The 12,500-nt window shown below is 34.0% G+C and overlaps 1 protein-coding gene across 4 annotated transcripts in view; it reads right to left on the reverse strand.

Moving 5' to 3' along the window:
• The window catches only part of LOC115215683, a 376,881-nt gene that overhangs the window by 131,907 nt on the left and 232,474 nt on the right, over positions 1-12,500 (reverse strand). For all 4 annotated transcript variants that reach the window (XM_036503202.1, XM_029784977.2, XM_029784994.2 and 1 more), the window contains exon 3: positions 12,048-12,080. The gene's annotated coding sequence lies outside the window, so the exon portion shown is untranslated. The remainder of the gene's footprint in view (positions 1-12,047; positions 12,081-12,500) is intronic.

Raw genomic sequence — 12,500 nt, forward strand, 5'->3', positions numbered from 1 at the left:
TGTGTATATATAATATATACATTATATATATATATGTATAAATATACATGTATATATATGTATATGTATATATGTATATATATATATATATATAATATATATATATATATATATATATATAATATATATATATATATATATATTGATAAAACGGTAAGATAACAAAAGAAAGAAAGAGACCTCAATATTATGTAAATAGAGGAAATTTATCTATACAATATGTTACATTACTCGGTAGTCAAGATAAAACTCTGAGTTTCAGATGCCGAAGTGGAAATCCACAACACCATCTCTTCGGTTATCTGGCTATTTGAAAACGTTATGAAAAAATACCGTTAAAAATGAAGGGAAATTACTCTGTTATAACTCTGCTTTGCCTGCGTACTTATACATCGCTCGCATTTTTCGTCATAAAAATTATATAAAAATACATAAAAATATATAAAAATATATAAAAATATATAAAATCTTCTTGGGACATAACACAGAAAGCATGTTCTATCCGTTTTCTTTAGGGGACCAAAAACGTAACAGAAATTTAGTCACATGTGGGCATGATCCGAAAAGCTCTGTCCTTGTATTTAGACATGTGGTAGGGTCTAAGCTGCTTTTCCAGATAAGCCATCTCTCCATGTCGCATAAACCGCACCTTCCGCTGCCGTTAGTATAGGGCTTACATCTGGCCAAAATCTTCCGAAGTCACTGAAAAAATTATTAACCGGCACAAGACTGTATCCACTAACAACAGACCCAAAAGTGAAAAAATGTGGACGTACTAACTGTGGAACATGCCCCCACCTTCTGGAGGGTTCAGAATTTCACTTCATATAAGGAGAAATATTTAAGATCAAATCAAATTCACTTGCGCCTCAGTAAATATAATCTATGTCATGATATGCATAGGATGTGGTAAACTCTATATTGGACAAACAGGAATTTCACTGCGTCAAAGAACCAACATTCACAAAGAGAAAATCCGCTACCCACAATACAGACAGTTAAAGGTGAGTGAACACATAGAAAGGTGTGCCAGGAATCTTAATCCCAATTTCCCAATCTTCCCCTTCTATCAATGTTCACAGAACACCACAATGCAACAAAGGTTGAATAAAAAGGCATTTTTCATCAACAGATATCTCCCCCAACTAAATATGAACACACAACTCAATACAGAATACCACTAACCCTTCAATTTAAACCACTAACCCCTATACACTACCTACACCATTCACATCTCTAAATCCAGAACTACTTACCTCCCTTACAAATAATCTTTTTTCTCAGGAACTATTAGACCTGACACCGTGTATTAGCGGGTGTTTTCAAAGCGATGAATAGCTTTGCGGAAACCATGGTACATTTTGTTTTCTGACTTTATAATCATCATATAATCATCTCATAATAATGACTTTTATGACTTTTATTACTACCTCAGTCAATCTAAATGTATATATTTGTCGTTACCTGTCATAAAAAGCCTTTTTTTTTACTTACAATGTGCATTTTCGTTGATTTTTCATATTTTACCCTTACATTTCCACGTGTATTTTATATTTTCTTCTTGTAACATATTTCTACTATATATATATAATTTTGACTGTATATATATAATATATATACACACATGCATCATCATTTTGTGTATTTCTTACTAATTGGGAAAAATCAATAGGAACGTTGGTGAACATCATAAGTTCAAGCCACGCAGGTATTTGATCTTCGTCTAGTAACTCTAGAAATATTCTTTCCTCCAATAACATTGCACGAAGGTATCTACGTCGAGGAATCTACATGGTAGTTCGACCTAGTAGAAAAAACGTCGACATATTTCCTACAAAAAATTCTTTACTTTCTTTAAAAACAATCCAATGCCACATTGGGCACTACTGTTTTAGGCATGGAAGAAACGGTATTACCGTAGCTGGAATAACTTTAATTTATGTGCTTTGAGTTTCAAATCACTAAGATCATCATTGTCTCTCACCTTTAGCAAGTCGATAAAAAAAGTACTAATCCAAAATGGTGGACAAACAAAATATTAGAACGTTGGATCGGATGCCTTGCAGTATTTGTTCTGGGTCTTTGTGTTCAGGTTTCAAATTTCGCTAAGGTCTAATTGGGCATTAGCCCTGTTCAATACTACTATCTGGTACTCTTAGGTGATTTTAGCAGATTAGACACTGATGCAAGCAATTGGGCCAGGCTTTCCGCTTGATAATACTTTTCCCTCGCTTTCCAGTTGTCAAGGAGGCCCTGTAACGGGCACTACTCAGCCTTTCATAGTAGACATAATTATATAAAAAGTATATAAAAAGTAAACAGGCATACACCACAAACACTGTCGCAAAACCTTTCTTAAAATTATACATTTTGAAAACCTCAGCACTTGTTTTATTCAATTAGTTTGCAGAAAGTAAACCATCCGAAATCATGGATATTGATGCAGTTAATATTCAATGCACGTTGACAGCTGCAGAAAATACACGTGAGGGAAGAACTTTAAGAGAAGTACACAATTGCATTAAATGACTGAATATAGGGAATTTGGTGGTAAGAAAACATAATAATACCTGGTGGTAAGAAAACATAATAAGGGTAACGTGATTTGAAATAGAGACGATTGGATTGGGGATTTCCAAGTGTAAGGATACGAAACTAGCCAGTTTGAGCAGCAGAGACTATTCTAGTAATGGAAGGAAAAAAAGTTAAGTGTTTAGTTCTCTTATTCGTGTTATTTATGTAGAATTTGCAGTAGTTTTTAAAGAAAAGCACGTGAGAAACTTTCGAAGCATCGGATAGTTGCTGTCAATAATATGGCGATTCATTGTCAATCCCTGCATGTGTTAAAATTTATTATCACTACATAACTGGTTGTGTTAAGTGCATGCTAAATGCTTTTGGTTGTTTTTGTACTTACCAGTTATCGATTTCATATAAAATGCTTTACTTGTTGTAATCTTCCTTTAAGCATCATTGTTTTAAGAAATGAATACAGCGATAAACACTTACATAGAAAACATGAAAAATAAAACAACACTCACTAGGTAAACAAAAGGAGCTGTGGATGGTACATCTTTTCTTGCAAATGGTAGATAACAAGAAACAAAATTCATTAGTGTTATTCCTGAACTAAAATTCTTAATATGAGAAAAGAAACTTGTGGAGCGACTTTAACACTAGACGGTTAGACTAAACGCTATACTTTATTTTCTTTATCTTATTCTCTTTCTCTCTGTACGATATAACGTCATCACCAATTTCAGTTCTCCGTTGTTCTTAAAATTATCACCAAGCATTACTCAATGTAGTTAACTCTATCTCCCCAACAAATGTTTCACCTCGTGTCAATGTAAGAATTTTAAAATATATCATAAAATCATAGTAAACCAAGCTGTAATGATTTCTTTTTCTTTTTTGACGGATCCATTTTACTTCACTTCTGCTGTATTGGAAAATATGTGAGACTCACACCACCTATTTCACTCCATTAAGATATACGACTGTTTTCTAAATACATGACGAAATCTGTGAATATATCGTCTTCATAAAAGCTGAACTACGATATATAAGCCAACATATAAATTCAAAGTGAGTCCATTATATTTGTTATTACCACAAGACTTAACTGATTACAACGGTAAATATTCATCCCCGTATCAACGATTCCCTTGTGGAAGAAGAACTTTTGCAGCATACAGAATTTCTTAAACACAATACTATAGGGAGAGCAATTATACAAATCTACAATCGTTCAGTATAGAATTGTATTCATGAATACTTATTGCATATTTTAATGACATCTTGGGAAGTAATTTGAATTGTTATCAGAAATAACAGTTTGAACAACACATGAAACAATACCTATTGATGTCTTATTCAGACACACAGATAAAAGTTTATGAGGAGCACGAAATAAAGTATGAAGCACTCTTGTTCTCAAGTACATTGGGATTTAAAACTTTTCAGTACATTGGGATTAAAAACTTTTCAGCGCTTATCATACTGCCACTTACTCGTTTTCGATAAGGCACAAGTCGATGCTGTTTGTGTTGTTGATGCCGATGATGTTCAGCTGCAAGTCAGTGCTGCTGGAGTCCTGTGAACAAAAGCCTTCCAGCTGTGACCACCTCATCTTGTTTCATGAATAGTATAACTAGGATTACTAAATGTATCTTTTTTATTTTAAGGCAGTGCGTTCTTCCTTCAGTTTATTTCACTAGGATAAATTTTGCTGTTGTTATTTGATATTCGAGTAATTGCATCGAAGCTTCCGCGTTTACTTGTAAAAATCAATGTTTATGTAAGAGGATCGTATAATTTATTGATCTGATACAATAAATTAGTAGTTATTTTATCGATACTTGTATGTCAAATGGCAATGACGATTTTGGCAGCATTTGAAGTAATAACATAGAGATGCGAATTTAAATATCGATGTGTAACACAGGGACAAAGAACCATGTTCAGAAGTTATAATCGATTAAATCAACTACAGTACTTCACTGGTATTTTATTTTATTGACTTCGGAAGATTGAATGGTTGAGCTAACCTCGGCTGGTTTCAATTCAAAACTGTTACTGTCTAGAAAACATGTGAACTTCACACTACTTATTTCACCCAATATAATATAGGGCCATTATGTCAAAACAAGAAGAAATCTGAATAGTATAGATAATTTGGTTTGAAACTATAACAACACTTGCCCGGGTCATTTTTACCGATACTGTAATGAAATTGTCCAGGTGAATTTGTCAGGTACTCTAACAATACTTGCCCAGGTTATTTTCTCCAATATCATTATGATACAAACCAATCCACTGACTTGTACGAAACAACATATTGATTTCAAACAGAAGCGAAAGGCCTGAAAATTCGAAGGAGCGTAATGGTCGATTATGTCACCCTGCACTAAACTATATGCTACAACACAATTGAGCCGGCTTTATATTGTTACTATTTACAGTCTACTTCTTATTCGATTAATATCAGTCAAGATAAAGCATCATTCTAGACTAACACTTTATTGAATAACATATCGGAAATGTCTATAAAAAGACATGCTCTTCTGCTCAATCAGCCGTCATCTACCAACTTTCGTCAATCTCGCTACTTTTACTGACATCCTCTTTGGATGACATAAAGATATAATTTCTGTTTGGGTTATTTGTTTGTTGTAATAAAATCATTTTTAACAAGGCGATGGATTAACGAAATAGTGGAATCGACCGGGCGTTGGACAAAAGTTCTATATCATATTTGCTTCTCCTGATGTTCTAATTTCGATTTCGCCAAGTCAGCTTTGCATATCAACTCTACTGGTCAATAATACATGGACCAGTCAAGAACAAAGGAATCAATCTTAATCGACTATACACCCACGCCTACTCAAATTTCAAGCATTGTGCCTACGTTATAAATTGCTATTGAATAAAGATATTTCTCTTAAATACATTTACGCTAATAATTCTGATATTAAATAGTAATATGATCTGGGCAGACATCCATGGAGTCAATCGTTTGTGTCCCGTCGCAGAATTTGCTTTTAATCAATGAAGACTAACCGTAGCTCAAATAAGTTCTGATAAAAAATACCATGTATATTGCAAGTTTATGACACAACTGAATCTAAAATAACAATATTTAATTAGCTTCTTTGCAGTTTGAGTATAAACTCTAACAAGGTCGATTTTCCATCTTGTCATTTGTACAATCGATAACATATGATTTTATTTTAGAAGTCACACCTCACCAGGCGACAATTAATCAACAATAAAAAAGGCTTCAAGCAACTGCTTTGTTGGGAGTTACAGCATAAAAGGAAAATATTAATATGAAGCACAGCTTTACAAACCATAAAACGAACACCATAAGATTTAAAAGAATTAAGATGATGTTTATTAGGAAAACAAAAAGAAGGAAGAGAATTATATAAGATATATGTTAAATAGATGTTCGAAGTAGAAGCTACTAGAGTTGAAGCTCTTCAGATAAAAAACGACGAATACATTGAAAGGATGATAATTATAAACATTAAGTGACTTAGTAACATAAAGAGGAGAAACAGAAGTTCCGCAGAAGAACGCCCACAGAAGTATTTATAGAATAAAGAAGCAATGAGTCGGCGATGAGAAAGGAGTTGAAGTTTGGCTGTCTAAATATGACCAGTAGTCAGAAAATCAATTAAAACTCTATCATGGAGAAGGAAAAGCACCAGTAGAGATATCAGACCACATGTTACCGTAATATTCCATATAACAGGGAAATGTATAAGGCTCTAAAAATAAAGAATGTATGCGGAGGAAATACAACAGATTATCTCATATAAATGTTGGTTTGCTGTATCAGATGTAGCGAACCAACCTTGATAGTGTATCTAAATTAAGTACCATATTCATTTGAATCTAAATTGTTGCTGAACTTATATATATATATATATATAATATATATATATATATATATATATATATATATATATATATATATACATACGATGGGCTTTCTTTAGTTTCCGTCTACCAAATCCACTTATAAGGCTTTGATCGACCCAAGGCTATAGTAGAAGACATTTGCACAAGTTGCAACACAGTGGGACTAAAGCTAGAACCAAGTGGTTGAGAAGCAAAGTTCTACCACACAGCTACACCTGCATACATAGATACATACATAATATATAATATATCTCTATATACATACATACAAACATATATATGTAGGTATGCATGTACATATATATATATATATATATATATATATATATATATAATCTTTATATATATAAAACTGAGAATGTGTGTGTGTGTCTGTCTGTCTGTCTGTTTCCCCAAAACTTGAGAACTACACAACCAATTTCATTCAAATTTTACACATGCCTTACTTAGGGTCCATGTAGTTTCATGGGAAAAATAATGTTCAACTTCTTGCCTAGAGCGAGCCCATAGCAATATCATATCTTCTCCACTATTTAAGTATTACGTGTTAAAAGTGAAACAAAAACATTTCTCTATTTTATGTCAGATACTTTCACTTTAACAATAAAAATAATAATAACAATTGAATTATATGTAGTAAGTAATAATTAAAATCAAACTAAAGTATAATATAATCGTAACATAACAAAAGTAAAAATAGCAATTGGTATAAAATTGCATAAATGACTTGAACTTGAATAAGTGGTTTCACATGAATGGGAATAAATTAAAAATAAAATTAGCGTGCAGAATTGGAATAGTCCAGGTGGATAATAAAAAATTAAATTAAAGAAAAGACTATTGTCTTTAAAGTATACAATGTAGAGAAATAAAGATTTGAACACCTGGAGGAAAGCACCATCGAAAAGTGTCTTGGTGCATCTATGAAAGATATCTAACTAGAGGCGGTAAATTCGCCACAATACAAGCAAGGTTCGAGTCAACGGAGCGGGCAAGGGAGTACTCGACTCGAATTGCAAAGTGGAAATATTTTATTTTTACCTTTATATCTGGGATGTAGGACGTCCCGGATAAAAATTAAAAATGCCCCCCTCCCCACCAGAAGTAGAGGTAGGCTTGATTGTAGCCACACTTCTATACAAGAGGGAGGACAAGATACAATTGATCGAAATTACAAGAGACGGGCTAACAATTCCGGTCTGTTATATATTTTGAGTATTGTTATCACTATCGATATCAAGATATAACTTTGTATTTTGTATTTTATGTGTAGATGTATATATATATAGATGTACATGTAATATGTACACATATATATACACATATATACATGCACTAGCACTATGACCTGGCAACGCCGGGTCTTTAATGCTTGTATATATATATATATATATATATATATATAACAAAAGACGGGGTGGTTTTTCCACGAAGGAAAAATATAGGAATATGTGTTGTTGAAAATTCACCTAAATTTCAAAAACTCTTAAATGTTTAAAATACATTTATTTACATATATACCAAATTAGCTTCAACAATATTTTTTGTTTATCAATGATAAAAGTTTAAAATTAGAAAAAACATCTCTAAATGTTTCAATGTTGACAAACTAAAATGTTTCAATGTTGACAAATCAAAATGTTTCAATGTTGATAAATTAACATATTCAGAACACAAGGTGTAAGTTTGAATGTTCATAGCAGTCAATAAAATTAAAACTGTTTATCAATTTGTTTGATGTACAAAGTTCATTAATTTTAGTGGTGGTCAACAAGTCATACTGAAAAAAAAAAAAAAAGAAACAAGTGTGAAATGAAAATCGTAACAAAAATGGGAATTTGGTTTACAGTCTCTCTGATCCTCTTCTAATAGACGCTTTCGCTTGTAGTAAAGGCGGCGAGCTAGCAGAATCGTTAGCATGTCGGGCGAAATGCTTAGCGGTATTTCGTCTGCCGTTACGTTGTGAGTTCAAATTCCGCCGAGGTCGACTTTGCCTTTCATCCTTTCGGGGTCGATAAATTAAGTACCAGTTAAGCACTGGGGTCGATGTAATCGACTTAATACCTATGTCTGTCCATGTTTGTCCCCTCTGTGTTCGGCCCCTTGTGGGTAATAAAGAAATAGGTATGCTTTGGGATTAGATGATTTTTTTTTTCCGTGAGCGGATCTAATTTTTGATTAGTAAAATACTGGTGACGTTTTTTTTCCGTGGTCAAGCTTGTCGTTCTGCTTGGTAGATATCCTTGTGAATACGGTCATTGGTCGTTCCGGTTGGTTCTCTTAAAGGGTCATTTCGTTGTATTCGCTGAAGTTCGGTTTTGTTTGGTCTGGAGTTAGGTGACGTCAACCACTGGTGTTTGTAGAATTTCATCGGAATGGAGGCGGGTGATTTTCAACAATACATTTTCCTATATATACATACATACATACATACATACATACTACATACATACATACATACACATATATATGTATGTATGTATGTATGTATGCATGTATGTATGTATGTATGTATGTATGTATGTATGTATGTATGTATGTATGAATGTATATATGTATATTTGTAAATGAAGGCTACTATTGGTTTCATGTTAAGAAAAGTTGGAAAATATCCTAGGGTTTCAATAATTTTTCCATCTGATCCCATGGAGGAAAGGTGTTCTTTTACATTTTGGAAAACACAAAGTCTTCCAAAGTGGAGACGAACACCTTTCCTCCACTTGATCGGTTTGAAAAATTGTTATGACACAAGGACATTTTCCTACTTTCTTAACATAAAACCAATGGTAGCCTTAATTTACAAATATAACAATTCTATCCACCAATGCCCTGTTGAGCACTCATTTACATCGTTCGACATTTACATATATGTATTAGTATAAGCTATTTAAGTCTTTCTGCTCTGAAGGCTTGAAATGAGTATTGTGAAATTATCAAAGGAAACACAAAGGACGGAGATTGTTACTCTTAAGGTGATACAGCGAAATAAGGTGGAAATATAATACAAGATAGTGTAACAGCACAAGGTGTCGTACCGTCATTGTGAAGCATCAAAGCATAAAGCTCTTCAGTCGCAAATTTGAAAACACCGGATAAAATCGCTTCAGCCTTATTTCTAGGAGTGAATCAAGAGACTAGCATCTTTTAGTCACAACAAAGGAAAAGGAGATAGAAAACGAACGTCACTCACAGAAACAACAACGAAGACAAGAAGAACATTCTGCAACGTCACCGCCCCGGCCATTTGTGATTTGAGCGGATTAGATGGAGGCTGACGTGACAAAGTTTAAGAAAGCACACGCACCTCTCACGTAAACATTATTGAAAACGGAAGCCAAAAAGATGAAGGAAGTGTACGTTTCCGTGAAGAGATCTATGTAAGAAATAAATATATTGCCTTTCATCCTTCTGGAATCAATAGGATATGTAGCAGTCTAGAATCGGGGTCGATATTATCAACTGTTCCCAGTTTACAGGATTTCTGACCTTGTGCCTACGTAAGAACTCATTCTCAATATTGATTAGATTACGTAATGGAAAAAAATTGTTTTCATTGTTTTGACTTTTGTTTTTTTTTTTTTGTAGTAAGAAAATACTTTCAGATTATTTGAGGTCTGCCATATCACATTGTAAGGAAAAAGGTTATACTCTAATGATGCTTTTAGCTGAATTGATAATGTGGCAAACTGTTGTTTGAATCGATATACGCACATCAAAGTGGATACGCCTGTGAATACGCCTAGTTGCAGTAGTGCTAGCAGCCTCAATATTATATCGGATGCATAAGGGCGGCGAGCGAGTAGAATCGTTAGCACGCCAGACAAAATGCTTAGCGGGATTTCGTCCATCTTAATGTTCCGAGTTAAAATGACGCCGAAGTCGACCTTGGCTTTCATCTTCTCGGGGTTCATAAATTAAGTGCCAGTTGCGTGCTAGGGTCGATATAATCAACGTAATCCCCCCTCCCCACATAAAATATTGCCGGCCTTGTGCCAAAATTTTAAATCAATATTATATATTATATAAGGTGGTGAACTGGCAGAATTGTTAGCACGCCAGGCAAAATGCTTTGTGGTATTTCGTTCGTCTTTACGTTCTGACTTCAAATTCTGCCGTGGTCGATCTCGAATTTCATCTTTTGAAGGTCGATGCAGTAAGTACCAGTTATTCACTGGGAACTATGTAATCGACTTCCGCCGAAATTACTAGCTTTGGGCAGGAATTGGAAGCCAATATTATATACCACATCTCAACCGCCGAGTTGTACACATACAAAGGGAGATTTTCAAAAATAGTTAACACGACACTAAAGCAGACTCAATTTCAAGACAAACATTTAAAACAATTTTAAAGCCAAAAAAAAACGTCGACTTAATTGATAAACAAGTCTGTAAACAATAACAAGGAGCAAGGCAAATAATTGTTCTCGTTGTTGTTGTTACGCCAACCCGAGCCATTTTTATCTCATTCTGGTTTACGTTTTATAAGACGACTGGACGTAATTCGAGAAAAGCTTCTCTTTCTAGCAGATCAAGCTGCCACGTAGAATAAATACTTCCATAATTTTAAAAATATAAAACCTCCAATTTTCTCATGCCTCTTTCCATATTCTTTTGTGGTTCAGAATAAATAACCTGAAGTAACGTGATATATTGTTTCGTGATGGTTTCCATATTCTGTAGTTATTTATTATATGGTGCTGTATGATAGGGATTTCGTTCCTATATTCTGCTTCATTACACCCTTTTGTTCGTTACTGGCTGTTTCTTGTAGTTATGAGTTGATTCAATAGATTAATTGTTTTGCGATATTTTATTACATCTTTACCGAGATCAGTCGTGTCCTTATTATTCTACAACAATCAAATTCTATAGCCGATTTAGTCTACTGTACTCTTCTCTAAACAACTTACTGCTTTGTGCTAATGTTACCCAATCATTATTATTGTTGATTCTATTATCTTTTCGGCTTCCCAAGTAGAGACATTTTGTTGAATATAACAGACGAAATAGAGTTTTGAACAATAGAAAATAACACACACGCTTTTGAACGTGAATATCTTTTTAAATTATTTTCCATTGTTCTTGGTTCAGTCCCACTGCATGGCACCTTTGGCAAGTGTCTTCTGCTGTAGCCTCGGGCCGACCAAAGCCTCTTGAGAATGGATTTGGTAGACGGAAGATGAAAGAAGCTCGTTGTATGTATATATTTATATATATATATATGTGTGTGTGTGTGTGTGTGTGTGTGTGTGGTGTGTGTGTGTGTGTGTGTGCGTGCGTGTGTGTGTGTGCGTGTGTGTGTGCGTGTGTGTGTGTATGTATGTATGTATGTATTATGTATGTATGTATATAAGTATGTATGTATTAATGTGTGTTTATGTTTGTGTTTGTTGCCCTGTCATTGCCTGACAACCGATACGCGTGTGTTTATGTCCCCATAACTTAGCGGTTTGGCAAAAGAACCGATAGAATAAGTACTGGGTCGATTTATTCGATTAAAACACTCGAGGTAGTACTCCAGCGTGGCCACAGTCAAGTGACTGAAACAAGTAAACGAATATAAAAGAATATATCATATCAAGCGTGAATAGAACAAGAAATAAGAATATTATTTACCTGAAATAGGTGAAGAGGGTGCTGGTTTGCGAGCTGTAAAATAGAGAAAAAATATCATTAATATTGATAAAAGCTTATTCATAATAATGGTTAAAGGATTAAATGTTCTTATCAATTTATAAACAAAATTTATGAATAATCAGTAAAGACGGCGAGCTGGTAGAGTTATTAGCATGAAGGCAATAATGCTTAGCGGCATTTCGTCTGAGTTCATATTCTGCCGAAATGTGACCTTGCTTTTCATCTTTTTCGGGGTCGTTTAAAATAAGTATTAGTTGAATACTAGGATCGATGTAATCAACGTACCGCCTCCCCTAAAACTGCTGGCCTTGTGCCAAAATTTGAAACCAATATTAAGAAGTATTAACGTGGTGAGCTGGCAGAAACGTTAACATACTGGAGAAAATGCTTAACAGCATTTCGTCTGGCTTTATGCTATGAGTTCAAATTCTG

This window comes from Octopus sinensis, linkage group LG1, assembly GCF_006345805.1.
Source record: "Octopus sinensis linkage group LG1, ASM634580v1, whole genome shotgun sequence".
Taxonomy (NCBI): Eukaryota; Metazoa; Mollusca; class Cephalopoda; order Octopoda; family Octopodidae; genus Octopus; species Octopus sinensis.